The sequence below is a fragment of the Notechis scutatus genome, chromosome 2 (genome assembly GCF_049901735.1).
Source record: "Notechis scutatus isolate UNSWTSFEM ecotype Mainland chromosome 2, rNotScu1.2, whole genome shotgun sequence".
Classification (NCBI taxonomy): Eukaryota; Metazoa; Chordata; class Lepidosauria; order Squamata; family Elapidae; genus Notechis; species Notechis scutatus.
Window position 1 is genome coordinate 203,355,765 of NC_142010.1, and position 16,019 is coordinate 203,371,783.

General features: G+C 36.1%; 1 long non-coding RNA gene across 1 annotated transcript in view; it reads right to left on the reverse strand.

Moving 5' to 3' along the window:
- Window positions 1-297: 297 nt before the first annotated feature.
- Window positions 298-16,019, reverse strand: part of LOC148132479 (uncharacterized) — a 144,293-nt gene continuing 128,571 nt past the window's right edge. Inside the window, exon 2 of the long non-coding RNA XR_015748056.1 lies at window positions 298-389. This is a non-coding gene — a long non-coding RNA (uncharacterized LOC148132479). The remainder of the gene's footprint in view (window positions 390-16,019) is intronic.

Below are 16,019 nucleotides of genomic sequence, written 5' to 3' on the forward strand. Positions count from 1 at the left end.
CCTCCCACTTATAGCAAAGAAGATTTTAGTTTTTAATTCCAATGTTCAGAAATCTTTTATCCCCTTGGCTTTAAATTTCAAGTTTAGTTACCTTCTGTGCCCAAGCAGGTTTTTCCGATTTCCATCAGCTATTTCCATGGGGAGGGAGAGTGAGAGAAAATAACTTTCCCTTTCACTTTTCTTCCGCCGCTTTCCAATTTTCTTAGGGAACAATGTATCATTCAAACAATTAAGATTCCAGGGTATTTAAAAGTTCCTTGTTGTCTGGGTTCAGCCAAAAAACTTTCACTTTCTCCAACTTCCTCCTGCACAATCTTACCCGGCTGCAGGCTTCTTTGTGGCGGCCATTGCTGACCGCCGCTCCACCGCCTTGGGAAAAAGGAGTTTAGCTGGCTGAGGAGGGGGTTTGCAATACCGCCAAACCCCTGTCCGGATCTCCTCTCTCTTCGGTTGCCTCTACGGGGCAACCATATCCTCCAGATCCAGCTGGATCGGAGGCACTTCGGCAGCGAGCGCAGCAGGAACCGCGCACGATCGCGGATTCCTGCCACCGCCGAAGCCTTGCAAACCAGAAATCCCAGGATTATTCTTAACCTTATTCCACCCATCTTAGTTTGCTATATTTTACAAGAATGAAAAGGTTTCAATTCTTGGTTCTTTAATCAGCACTCCATCTTTTCTTTTGAAAATATGAAATGATTGTGCCAATAATGAGTAGGGTCAATTTAATTAAAACTTTTTCCACTGCATAGGTATTTAGCTTCCTGGTAATTAATTGCCCTCCTTGGAAAATATAATATAAACTTAATAGAGCTCAAAGACTGGAAGCATTTTTTTAAAAAAAAATCCTTATAAAATATTCTGGAAACTAAATAACTTTTTCCTGGATTGAAATAATTTTTCAAATTTCAGATCATGATTTTTTCCACAGAATTGCTATAAGTCCAGAATAATCCCTTCTTCAGATTTCTATGAGCATCATCCAGTCAAAATTAAATCCTTTTAAATTCATTAACTGATTAACTGATTAACCATTGAGTTCTGCAGAAATAAGAAATTTTTAGCTTTGATGGAACTGTAAAATTATGTTTATTGCAAATTGAAAAGTTGTCCTATGTACTGGTGAACTTGATATTTATAGATTAAATGTTCATAACTGATAAACAATAAACTAAAAGCCATATGTAGATGGAACATAATTTAGAAAGCTTTCATTAAAGATATGGAAAGACCAGTTTGTATTGAACATCACATACTGTGATTAAAGATGAAAATACAAAAGAAACAACAGCAAAGTGGTATTCTTTCTCTTTCTGCCACCCACCCACCTACCCACCCACCTACACACACACACACATATTGGCAAACATGCCCTTGTTTGATATGAGATACGTATATAGTTTTATTCATTTCAGCTATCTTTGCTCTGGGCAAAAACATGTTCTTAATAATTTAGTCTTACAGATAACTCAGAATCATCATATCAGAGCTTTCGCCTTAAAGCAAAGCTTTTCATGACCTGAACTTCACATTGCAGCTTTAAAATTAATGACCTTGGGAGCAGAAATCCATTTCAAATCTCCCTGCCCCTCCCCAGACAATATGTTTATATCTATAGATCAGGCCATAGGGACTTAGATTTATCATTTTTCTTACTTGCCAAAGATTGGGAAAGATGAAGCTCAGCTGCCTGTGACTAAGAGCTCCTGAACAGTTCTTTTGAGCTCACTTGGCTGCCAGTCTTCCTAATGTGAAAAGTAAATTACTTCTCATTTGATAGCTAGGTTCAGTCACACCGCAATCATCATCAGCTATCATCTACAAGCACCCTGCTCCCCGTACATGCAAAGTTTCTTTGATTAGATCCTTCTTCCTCTGTGGTCAAGGATAAAAGTTGGGACTCATAACATATTCCAGCAGCTTCCCAAAAGAATAAAGTAATCAATGTAAGCTTGCTTCCCAAGATACCGCTGTTTAATACAAGCCACTTTATCTTGGGCAGGAGTACTTGTCAATGTGTATACCCTTCCAAAGTTCAACTGCAGGACGCCAGCCCATCTGAAGCCAGAACTTGTTTGAAAAGGTGGTGTCATGCCCCCGTGGGAGCCTGAATCTGCAGAGGAGGACAAACTGGAGCTGGAGCTGGTTCGAGGGGTGTCTTTGTTGGTTTCGGAGGAATGTGGGGAGGAGAAGGCTGAGGCAGCCCAAGGCCCCTCAAGATTAGGATGGCTTGCTAGCAGGGAGGAATGGGGGCAGGATGACCAAGAGAGGGTAAGCAGTGGAAATGAGGAGCAATGGAGCTTAGGCAATGAGCAAGGACTTCTCCCTCCTGATCTCCGAACATGGAGAGTAGAGAGAAGGCAGGAACAGTGCAGGCCAACCTAACAACTGAGGAGGAGAGAATCCCACCCCTCTTCACAAGGCACACCTAGGGACTGAGATTTAAGGAGACGCTGTGGGAAGGGGCATTTGTTGGGAACAAACACTGAATTGATAGAGTTTGGTGTGCCAGTACAGACATTTGGAGTTTGCAGGACTGCTTTCTTCTTCCTTCCTTCATAGACTCAGTGCCTTATTCCTGACTTCGTGGACTCCTTGTTTATTCCTTGTTTTGTGGACTCATTTCTCTTTTCCTTTGTTTTTCTGGACTGGTCGCAGCCAGAGGCTGTGTGTGTGTGTGTGTGTGTGTGTGTGTGTGTGTGTGTGTGCACTTTGCTCTAAAACTCAACAAGAACTAGGAGTGTTTGGAGTGACCTTTGTGCCTTGTCCCAGGTCATCACAGGTGGGACGGGAGAGAACTGCAGTGCTATACTTTTCAGAGAAATGAAGAAAATGGTTTTTTAAAATATACTTTAGCTGTCCCCTCTCTGCCCTTAAATATATTTCTGTTTGATTCTTACTGGAAATCAGATGGAGCCCTGAAGCAATAGGATTCTGTTTGTTTTTGCACAGCCGCCTTTTCAGGTCCTTCTGTACGTGTAAATAAATGGTCTTTACAAGATCACTTTGGCAATAAAATAGATCTTGTAAAACAGTCTAAGCCTACAGTGTACAGACCTTGTAAACTCTAAGAGGTCAGGAAGCAGATATAGTGCCAAGTTAAGAATTTAGCCAGAGACAGGAAAAAAAGAAAAGAAAAGAAAAAAACACACAGAATGTTAGGTGAGATCTCAATCTATATTCATTTTTGAAAAAAATGAAGATGCGGTTGAAAATTGGATATCTGGATCCAGGGGGGATTGTTTAATCATGGTCACTGAATAAAACAAAATTGATTCATGCACGAAGTTAAATCATAAACCGTGTCTTGTGAACTACAGTGACTGGATTCACATATCGCACAAAGATATTAAGGTATAAATTATTATAATGGTAATGTGTTTTGTGAAAGCAGCCACTAGCTTCAAACAGGATGTCTATTATTTGAATGCATTCAGAATAAGTGCTGTTCTCTTGATTTTGAAATGAATACATGTAAAATAATTTGGAAATAATACTGTGCTTTGTACTGTTTTTATTAATATGCATACTTTTGTATACATATTGATATGCATACATATTATACATAGCATTGTATACACAGTATGTATATATATGTATGTGCATATTCTGTAATGTGCAGATTTTTGTAGGCACTACAAACAGCCGCTGCAAAATTTAGAATAGTGCAAATATTGTCTCCTTTGCTTTATTGTTTTGATGTAGTTTGCATTTTTAACATGGTGATATTGTTTGTTGCTGTGTTGGTTTATTGTTGATGTTTTAATTCAGCTGTTAACTATCAGAGGGATCACTGTGATGTAAAACAATCAGTTAATCATTATTACTAGATAACTGCATTCCGCATTGTACAAGTTTGTATTAAAATGCGCAGCCAATTTCTTCACAATTTCTTTGATAGAGGAGCAGATGATATGGCTCATGTCATCATCTTAGAGGTTCTTGGATGGCTATGCCCCCTGAAAAGCTTGCAAATACAACACCAGTCTGATCCTATCAGTTGATTATGAAAGCAGTATCAATGTGAAGAATAATCCAATCCAGCTTCTAGTTTTTGGGAGACTGCAGGACCCTAGGAAAACAAAATAAAGCTTCTGTGTAACCATGGAACTAAAGATCCCAAGATGTTGAACAACTTATTCCAAAGAAGAACAACATATCAAGATGAAACTTAGGCCAGCATATTGAGATCCATTTTGGAGGTCTACTCTATTCTGACAGATCCTGGGCACAATATTCATTTGAACTTTCCTTCCCTATCAAAAAGTGTATTTTTTATTTCTTTGGGGGAGAATCCCTCAAAATCAATACTTTCTCCAGAACATGTGGAAAAACCAGGATATTCTTGGAATTAAACTTGATCTTGCTAATTTTATTGTTTCAGATTAAACATATTAATCAATCATGAACTGTACTTGCTATGATTTTAAAGAAAAGGATGTGATTAATAGCATTGTTAAGATTTATGGCTCTCTGGCATTTACCACCTTTTTCTTCCCTGTCACAAGCTCAGTTCAACTAGGACTGAAAAGGGAGGGGGGGGGGAGGAAGATTATCAGGCTGCATGATGGGGGGGGAGGAAAATTCTATTATTACAACAGATCACTAAGATACTTGTAATAATTTAATTACAGTTAAAATAGTTATTTAATTATAAGTAAATTACAACTTTAAGCAGCCTGGAATCACCTACCCCCTTCCCCCCCGCAAAAAAGTAAGGTGATGTTTCATTACTAGGAATTTGTCAGGTATGAAAGACCAGGTCAACATGTGAAGGTTCAATAAACTGATTTATTGCTAAAAGCCTATGCACAAGAATCTTTTAAACTGAGGGTCAGCACCTGCTTAGAATTAGATAAGGTCAAGGGCATTCCGGGAGGGCTGGATATAATTTGCTTATGGTTACATAGGGACTCTAGGCTGATTCCTCTTTTCACTCCACCCCATGTTCTGTCAGAGAATTAGACTAAACCTGGCTGAATATGTATTACAGATATTATATATTATTGTGTTCTGTCCAATATTTTACCATTTTTTTAGGTCTTAACCCCCTCCCTCCCTTATGATTACTGGATGTAATATCTTTCGCTGGATGTAATTCTTATGCAGTGTTTTCTAATATTAATTTGGAAAGACCATATTAATAATACAATATTCACGTGAAAGCTTTTTGTGATCATTTCTTATGCCAATTGAAACATAAATCTTATAGTAGTATAAAATCTATATGACTTTTTTTTCCTAAGGGTTTTCCACCCTCTAAATAAACCCCTATGTTCCATTCAATTGTATACATGGGAAAAGAAAATCAGATATTTTAACAATAGTGCTGTTAATCACATACTGCTTTTGAAGTCATAATAAATGTATGAGTCCTGCAGATTAATAATGTGATGCCAAAGTATTTCTAGTGTTGTATAAACTTGGATCAGTTGAGAAATTTATTGTCAGATTAGATGTATTGTTTCTGATTTGCCATTTTCTTGACAAGTACATCAAGCAAACTGGAGTAAGATTACAATAAAGATCATTAGCCACTCTTTAATACTCACTTAACAGCTAGATATTTGAGTTTTATATGTGTACATCCCAGGCAAACCAATTTTGTTAAATCCCTATGTTGTAAACTAATATTTCTTTTTAAGGTAGGCTTAATAGTGTTATTACATTAATTGTAACCACCTACAAGGTTATTGTTGCTGGAATCTTGCATTTTTAAATATTATTTTAGAAAGGTTTGTGGGAGTTTGGACTATGTAAGCATATGAGAAGTAAAGGTAACTATAAAATATAAGGAAGAGAAAGATAAATCCTGATTTAGTTAAATGCAGCTATCATTTTGGGAAGCATATAGAAACAGTACTATTTTATTAATATATTAATTTAGAACAACAAGGTATGTATAGAATTCCATTACTTCTTTGTGGTTTCCCATGTTAATTTCCATTGGAACCATAAAAAGAATACCATGCTGACTTGGGCACTCCAAAAATGCTAAGTAAAATCTCACTTCCTTTAATTCCTCTAAAACAAAAATTCAGCTCTGTTCAAACATTAATTTGCATGTATCTATGACTTGAACAGGAGCAGAGGATCGGGCTATGACTGTTATCCTTGCATCTGATCCATTCTGCCCCTTATTTTCCCAAATGTCAAGTAAAAAATATCAAAAGAGAGCAAAATGTAAGCATAGCACACTTGGCAAGCCTGTCCTCTACTAAAGCAATTTCCTGCATTATTATCCCATTTAAGAAAACATTTCCTTTTGTTTGCATTTCCTACTGATTGCATTAAAACTGGGGAGGAAATGGACAAGTTTTAACTTCCCACACATTTGATTAAATCCATGAATAGAGCTTATATTATTTATTTGTCAGAGAGAGACTGGCTGAGTCAGGAGGAAGAGCCAAGCAGGGAATCAGTCTGGAATCTCTACATAGGCACATAGGCACAAGAGAGCAAAGTCCAGTTCCCCCTTGAATGCCTTTGAAACTTATCTAGTCTGGTTTATCTAGATTTACTTAGACTCTTATCTATACTAGTGAACTACTACTCTGAGAGAATTCCTGTGTCATGGGCATGAACAATAAAATAGCTCATTAACTCTTCATATGTGGATCTGATTTTGATTTGATCAGCAGTAATTGAGGACCTGAAAATTTTCTATGATTAGTTCCCAAATTGTTGCAACAAAAGTCAAAACTACTTTGATTAAGATAGGAACTAGCACTAATTCTTCCCTTTTGTTCATCTGAAAGTGCCTAATTGACAATATGCATTTAATAAAGTGCTTTTGCTTTTTTGTCTTTTTAAATATGCTCCTATTGATCTTATATCCTTACCTTTCTATCTTGAGTGTGCCATTGTACTCCTAGTTGGTGGGATGTGAGCTAAGCATTTACTGGCCAAACGTCTTTCTTGATGCCTACCTGGAGTTCGCAGCAGAGATTTCTCTTTGTGCCCTGAAAAAGAAACATCAGCTGCTACCTAGGATTGAACATTCCAAGTGGGAGGCAAGTATCTTCACCAGTAGGCCACAACACCACTCTTAACCACTATGACACCTGTAAAGCTAAGAAATAGGGCTCCTAATCTTAATTCATTTTTACTTATTTTTATTAGAATTTTAAATATAATAATAGTATATTCAAAGCAAAGCTAAGGAAAAGAATAAAGAAAGAAAATACAGAATTATGACTTTTGTCCTTCTTTTCCAATGAAGAGTTGCCATCTTTTCCCTTCCTCTTTTCTTTTTTTCTTACTTTGTAATTCCCTTAACTATTTGTAGTCTCCAGATCCATAAATCATCTATTCAATCTGTTTTTTTTTTCTTGCAACAAAACTCCATATAAGTTTTCCAGTATTTTCTTTTAAAAGGTTTTTACTATTTCTTCCTGACCGAACTGATCAGTTTCACCATTTTAGCAAGTTCCGTCAATTCTATAATCCAGTCTTCCACAGTGAGTATTTAATACTCTTCCATCTTTGTGCATACACTAATCTTGCTGCAGTTACCATATATAGTATTAATTTCCCATATTTCTTTTCTACCTCAATATCCCTAAAGCCCAGTAGAAACAATTCTGGTTTCATCATACTATGCCTGGCTTATTCTTAACTCTCTTATAATAAGATAATTCGAGATATCAATAGTTTTCAATAAGCTGCAGACCTTTTTCTCAATGTAACAAAACCATTTGAAAATACATGGGGCAAATGATGAATGTGTTAACCTCTGAGTTCACCAAACTTTAATAATAATAATAATAATAATAATAATAATAATAATAATAATAATAATAATAATAATAATAATAATAATAATAATAAGCAATTATTTCAAAAACACTTTCCTGCTTAAAGTTCTCCTTCCTTGCTATTTTTTTAAAAAAACTATATATATATATATATATATTTTAAAAAACTTGCAATGTATTTTATCATCTGTCAGTTTTGCCCCATGATATGTCCTCTTAAATTGGATCTGTGAGCCCTTCATAAAGTTTAATAAATCTTCAGCATTTCACCCTAAGGAAATTATATTAAAAACCTTCAAATGTGAAGTTGGGCCCGCAGACACACAGTACTGGGAATTATATCACCATAATCAGCTTGTAATGAAAGCCTTTGCCGCTGTTCTCTTCCAATCATAATCTGCTTGTCTTTATGAAAAAAGGGGGGGGGAGGAGGAGGAGGAGGAGGAGGAGAGAGAGAAGGGGCTGTCTTGGTTCATCTGCAAGCTTTAATTGGAAGATGTCTTCATTTCATTTCAGCCTACTGGGATAATAACTCAGCCCCATGTTTAAACACAGGTCCTTGCTGCTGATATTTTTTCATTTAGTAAAGCATGTCTCTTTAAATGATTTAGCAAATCATCAAGAATGCCAAGCCTGGGTGATTGGCAGCTGATTGCCAGCGCACCATTTACATGACATTTGTTCTTCGGCAAAGAAAGCTGCGGCAGGTAAACAAGCAGGCCCTGTACCAACTCCCTCTGAGTCCCTTCCTGTTTATTTTCTCATAATCAAATGACATTTTGGGAGAGGCAAATGCAGCTGAACATATATGGAGAGGGAAAATGTAATCAGGCTAAACATGATGACTTCATTCAGGTGATATTTTGATTAGGGAAAGGACAGTTTTATGTCATAGGGTTCCTTCCCAAGAAGCTCAGGCAAATTTCATTTGGTAATCTCTAGCTTTATAATATAAAGGTTAGATTCCAACATTAGGCGGCTGGTGGATGGCACTATGAGAATTTCAATATGTAGGATCAAGCAACAGGGTCTCTGTTGGCTTCTTAATAATAAACAGGGACTTTGGAGGAAAAAAGGAAGAAGGCAGCCAAAAAACTTGTCTCTTTACTTCAAGATAGCTTTCCCTAAAGAAGACATCAGATTGAAAAGGTCCTCAGAAGCATCAGAAATGTGTGAAATGTGTATAGTATCCCTGTCACAATGGAATATTTTTGGAAAAGAATATACATATATTTTGCTTCTAAGGCACATAAGAATATATAGCATCCAAAAACGGAAGTCTTAGACAAAATAACCACAGAATAGTTAAAACATTTTGGTAGCAAAATAGCTTTTTTTTTTGAGAGAGAAAACAGTACAGGAGTTTGGATGATGTGCTTTTGATATTACTATCCTTAAAAATGGCTGACAAGATCAAATCATGCTTTGTGAATCTTGTATAAAAATTACCAAAATGTACTAGAATTGATTTTTTTTGTCCTCCCAAAGAAATAAAATCAGGAATCTTTGTGATGTAAGAGATGGTAGAATTTAGTTCAGATGTACTTGCCACTATATATAGATAAATAATGTGTACTTTATAATGAAGACACATCTAAGTATGCATAATAATCAAAGCAGAATAGTCCATTTGATTCAAAAGTTATTCACATTTGGGGGAGGGGGGGGTTCATGTCCATCAACCATTTTTATGCTTATTATAATGTAATAATATTATAGAAAGTCAGGGGCATCTATGGAGATGAGGCAGTGCCAAAAGATTAGGATGATGCCCTTCCCTAAAGGATTGGATCCCTGTTCTATTTTTGACTTCTCTCTCACTGTATACTTCTAAATTGGCTGAAACCTGTCCTTGGGGTAAATTGTTTTTGTAGTCGTGGATGAATTTTCTTTCTTAATGACAGATTCTTTTGGGGAGCAATAGAACCAGCAAAAAAGTTTAAAAAACTGCCATTGTAGGAAACATGAAGTAAGATACAGAGATATATCAAAATGATTAAGTTGAAGTAATGTCTGAAACTAAGTGGGATATGTTCAGAGAAACAAAATTGATGGGCTACGTCCATCTTCCTAGGCACCACAAAGGACAGTCACCGTAGTCTGCTTGTTGCAATAGAGGAGTGAATGTTATACTATGGGATGTATTTTGCTAGTTGTCTATGGAGATTCTCAGTCATCCAGGTCACAGTTGTCCCAAAAGTGCTTTTTGAAGAGGCAACTGGACTTTCTTGTTTTTCTTGAAAAAAAACTTCCAGAAAATACTATTGTTAGCAGTAGTAATATTGGCAGTTACTGCATGGTTTAGAACTGCTTATTTATTTATGAATATTTGTATTATTTATACATTACTTTGGCAGAATTTGTGTTCTGAAAGATAAAATAGATATAATGATCAAGAGAAAGAGGGTAATTGTTGATCTAAACCTTGAGTGTAGGATGGGAATCAGATGTACTTTAGGAGATTCACGAAAAATGGAACCTCTGGAATGAGGTTCCCTCCCATATTTGACCAAGTTTCACCATATTGATATTTCAAATGGCCTTGAAGATTTGATCTTCACCAAGACCTTTGGTAAGGACAATTAATAGCCATTTTCTTCTTTCGCCATTTCTTCCATTGTGCTATCCAACCTGATTTTGCCTATTATGTAAGCAAATAAATAAGTATGTCATGATATGATCATGAAAAATGATTCAAACTGTGTGATTCTTGACATTTCAATCCTCCCGTTTTGTGATAATGTTACATACTCCCTTTCATTTTTTTCTAATAAGAGAAGAGTGGTTGTGTTTTAAATGTGAGAATACAACTTAACAACTCAATTATATCATTACTAGATTTTAATAGGAGAAAATAACCCATTCATCAGAAATATTGGGTTTCTTTTTAATGCTTCTGCTAAGAAGAAGATGAATCATTGGCTGATTCAATTGCTTGTGTGAAGTGAAGACATATTAGTCAAAGCTTAGACAAATAGGAACAAAAATTGGCATTCCAGTAAAACCTATAAATTATGCTGCTGGAGCTGAAAACCACTTGAAATTTTTGGGGCTCCTAGTTAGGCAGTAAATATTAATTTAACATCTAGATATCAAGCAGAAATTGATGTAAACACTAAACAGTTTGTTTTGTTTTGTTTAAGAGCACTGGTTTTCATTCTATAACTGAAAGAATTCTGAGCAGTTGTCAATACTATGCATTTGATTTTATTCCGATTTTGTGCATTTCTGCATGTACATTGCTGTACCTATTCTAAATAAAAATTAAAGTAAAGATATCCCTGTCAGTCATGTCTGACTCATGGGCATAGTGCTCATCTCTGTTTTTTGACCCAGGGAGCCAACGTTGTTCTTAGAAAAATTCTGTGGTCATGTGGCTAGTATGACTATATCCCAAAGGTACACAGAATGCTGTTATCTTCACACTGAAGTGGCACCTATTAATCTACTTGCATTTTCATGATTTCAAACTACTAGATGGTCAGGTGCTAGGGCAAGTAATGGTAGCCCACCCCATTGTGAGGAGCTCAGAACCAGGCTGTCAGTTCTCCAGCTGACAAGTTTAGCGTCTTTAACTGCTGAGCCATCACGCATTGAAGTTAGTCTAATCTAAATAGAATCTCCATGACACTTTCACTTTCTTAAGCATTCCCATAGTTCTAACTGATAAACTAAAACTCTTTCAGTTCAGTGAAAGCAGAAACAAAAATTTGAAAGCAGCCAAAAATATTACCGAGTTTACAACATGAATAACACTTGATGCTGGAAAAATGAGAGTACAAGTTTTAGCAAGTGAAGGGCATATAGCTTGGTTTAATTGACATGAAATGTATGGCTTGCAGTGGGCTTCTATATGTGAGGACTTTGTGAAAAAGAATTAATGGACTACTTAGGTAGGGGGTCATTTAATTACTAAATGAGGTATCTTAGTTCATTGTTATTTATTTTAATCAGTAAATAATTATATTAGTATTAATGCATTTTTAAATCTTGATCTTGCCCTTTTGTAGAACATGGTTCTTTTTGGATATACACGTGCATATAAATATCCAAAGATACAATCCTAGGATTGATTTCAGCTAAACTTTCCAATTCTAAATTGACTAGATGGGTAAATCATCTTAAAGTCAGGGTCATTTTCCTGTCAGATCAATAATAATGTGGTGGTGATGCTGATGATATAATTTTGACAATCTCATTTAGGAACATCAGGTGTATTATTTAAAATAGTCTTTATGCTCAAAGGGGACATGCAAAATTGTTTGCAGCAATATCCACATGGATTCATTCAATGTTAAATGCAACATGCACTTCTGGAGGGATTCCCCCCTCCCCCGAAACTTTAAGAATGTTTTTGTTGCACAAACAAAAAATAATATTTATATATGCTTATATTGTGAAATATAAGGATGGAAAAGAAATATGAAGGAATGAATAAATAAATAAATAAATAAATAAATAAATAAATAAATAAATAAATAAATAAATAAATAAATAAATAAATAAATAAATAAATAAATAGCAATTTAATAATATTTTCACATGGATTTAGATGCATTTTCAGTTGGATTTCTTTTTAATTTACATGACAGTTATTGGAACAATATTAACTAACAAGTATGCAATAAAGTAGAAAGTAGAAAGGCAAAGCAACAACTAATTCCTCTCACCTTAGTTTTGACTACCTTCTTTCTATCTTTCCTATTTTTATACTTTGGTTCAGTTCCTAATTAGCTCCAGGGCAAGAAGATGTGGAAAACTGCTGTCTAGGTTTACCATAGCAATTTTATTAATGTGTCCCATTGCATGGCTGTATATTTGATTGCTTTATTTTTTTTCTACAATAAAGGTAGCCAATTTTAGTTTCTTTTGAGGAAGAAATTCTGGGTTCAACTAAACAATGAATGTTAACCAAATGCTTGATGAGGGAGTTTGACCTTATAATTCAAAGAGCTCTTGGTAGAATTTAATCTTCTGATTATTTAACTGTTAAAAGAGCCCTGGTGGTACAATGGTTAGAATGCAATATTTGTAGACTAACTCTGCCCAGTGCCAGGAGTTTGATCCTGATGGGCTCAAGGTTGATACAGCCTTCCACCTTCTGAGGTTGGTAAAATGAGGACCCAAATTATTGGGGACAATATGCTGACTCCGTCAACTGCTTAGGGAGAGCTGTAAAGTAATATATAAGCCTAAGTGCTATTGCTAAAAATGTTACAGTTGAAGATGTATTTAGAAATTCCTGTTCACTATGGCTGGGAAATTAACAGCAACAAATTTGGGGCCTTTTGGATTTCTGGAAGGAATAGGATAGGATAAGATAGGATAGGGTAGGGTAGGATAGGGTAGGGTAGAGTAGAGTAGAATAGAATAGAATAGAATAGAATAGAATAGAATAGAATAGAATAGAATAGAATAGAATAGGTTTATTGACCAAATGTGACTGGACACACAAGGAATTTGTCTCCAGTGCATACGTTTTCAGTGTATATACAAAAAACAAAGAAATATAATAATAAGATATCAATAGGAGAAGGTAGTAGAAAAGATGAGAAGGTTAAAAGATTAAAACTTGGTTTTGAGGGTTGGCTTGGGGTCCTGAGGGGGCCTCTCACAACTGAATACAATGACATCATCCCATGCCATCTGTGTCTTAGTTTTGGCTTTTGCATAGTTTTAAATCTTTAGTTTGTAGTCTTCATATTTTAATTATTTTTTCTATTTATCTTTTTATAATCTGTAAGTTGTCCAGAGTTACCTTATAAGGGAGGTGAAGATGCAAGCTCACATGGTCATCTTCCTCTTACCTTTAGAACTAAAATTAACCCTAATCAATAAATAAAATATATGGGCTCAGAGCCTCTCCCCCAAAAACGAAGTGCCCGAAAATTATTAGAAACAAGTAGCTTTCTACCTGGTAAATAGTGTGGATATTTGTCCAAGGTAGCTGGTGGCAGACAATGAGATATCTCATTGGTGTTTTGATAGGCTCTGAACAATTTAATTCTGGTCAGTTGGAAGTAAAAGAGGAGGAAAATTGATTTTCCCCCCTTCTGGTTGTTTGTAGACGTTACTGTTGAATTCTATCTGGTGCAATATTATTTCGTGACACAGTTTATTTTTGGCATTGGTGAGGGAAAGAAAAAATACTCCTGGGTTTAAACTTCACTTTTAATGTAGCTTACAGTATACTTTACAGACTGATAGAGAAAAATATCTGTAGCTCACTGTTGAAATGAGGGGTCCTTGGTGCTCTCTGAGCTTGGTTGTTTTCTTGAAGACTTTTATTTTATTATTTGATTTGTCAATTGCTTACAAGATAATAGGAATAAGTATAAACATGAGTAAGAATGCAGGAAATAGGTACGAATAAATGGGGACAATAGGACAGGGATGGTAGGCACGATTGTGCACTATACATGTCCCTTACAGACCTCTTAGGAATGGGGTGAGGTCAATAGTGGATAGTTTAAGGTTAAAGAAATGGGGGTTAGAGGATGTAACAACAGAGTCAGGTAGTGCATTCCAGGCATTAACCATTCTGTTGCTGAAGTCGTACATTTTGCAATCAAGTTTGGAGTTTACATTGAGTTTGTATCTGTTGTGTGCTCTTGTATTGTTGTAGTTGAAGCTGAAGTAGTCATTGACTGGTAGGACATTGTAGCACATAATTTTGTGTACTATGCTTAAGTCCAACCGTAGGCGGCATAGTCCTAGGTTGTCCAAGCCCAAAATTTCAAGCCTGGTGATGTAGGTTATTCTGTTGTGAGCAGAGGAGTGTAGTACTCTTCTCATAAAATACTTCTGGACTCGCTCAATTGTATTAATGTCTGATATACAGTGCGGATTCCAGACAGATGAGCTGTATCTGAGTATTGGTCTAGCAAAGGTTTTGTATGGCCTAGTTAGCAATTCAATATTAATGGAGGAGAAGCTTTGTAAGATTAGATTTACAACTCTTAATGCCTTTTTGGCAATGCTGTTACAATGAGCTCTGGCACTCAGGTCGTTTGATATGAGTACTCCAAGGTCATTGACAGAGTGAGGGTCGTCAATGAGGTCATATCAGCCTAGCTTATATTTGGTGTGTTGATTTTTTTTACCAAGGTGTAGGACAGAGCATTTGTTGGTCGAGATTTGGAGTTGCCAATTGTTTGACCATTCAGACACATAATCAAGGTCACTTTGAAGGACAGTAGCATTGTCGATGGTGTTGAATAGTTTTATGTCATCTGCGAAAAGGACACAGTTGCTTATAAAATGATCACAAGGTCATTTATGTAGTGTATAAAGAGTGTGGGTCCTAGAACACTGCCTTGGGGGACACCGCTGTTAACTGGAGCAGGGTTTGATATGGTGCTCCCTATTTTTACTATTTGTTGCCTATTTGACAGGAATGCAGTACTCCACCTATAAAGGGATCCAGAAATGCTGTAAGAGTTTAGTTTTAACAGTAGCTTGTCATGTACCACTGAATCAAAGGCTTTGCACATGTCTATGTAAATTGCATCTATTGTTTTACCCTGGTCGAGTAGAGTAGAGTAGAGTTACCCAAACTAGGTAACATCATCAGTGTTAGCAAACCCCACTCCGGACTAGCAATGATGATGTTATCTAGTTTGGGTAATGAAAAGAATGCAAGAAAACAACCAAGGACCCCACTCTCTATAGACTGTAGCCTATAGAAATGAACCTATTGAAATTATACACATACACACATATTTACCTTTCTACATTTGTAAAAGCATTAACATTGCTATCCTAACTTCAGCCTGTAAGCTCTGGCACTGGAAGCGCCATGTTAGCTAAGCTCTCCTAAATTATTGCTGGTGAGGCAAAATTTGAGGCAGTGTTTGTCATTCAGTTTTCATTCCCTAAAGGTCCATTGTTCCTCTCTCAAGAATATTTTCTACCTTGCAAACAATGGGAAACTAGAAATTCTGTGATACAGATAGTCTGACTTCTTACTATTTGTTTAGTGACCGTCTGAAATTACAACAGCACTGAAAAAAGTGACTTATGACGGTTTACAACCTCCTCATGGTCATATGATTAAAATTCTGATGCTTGGCAACTGGCATGTATGATGATGGTTGCAGTGTCCCGGGGTCATGTGATCACCTTTTGTAACCTTCTGACAAGAAATGTCAATGGGGAAGCCAGGTTCAGTTAGAAACTGTGTTATTAACAACTGTAATGATTCACTTAACAATTGTGAGGAGAAAGGTCATAAAATGGGGCAAAATTAACAACTCTCTTTCT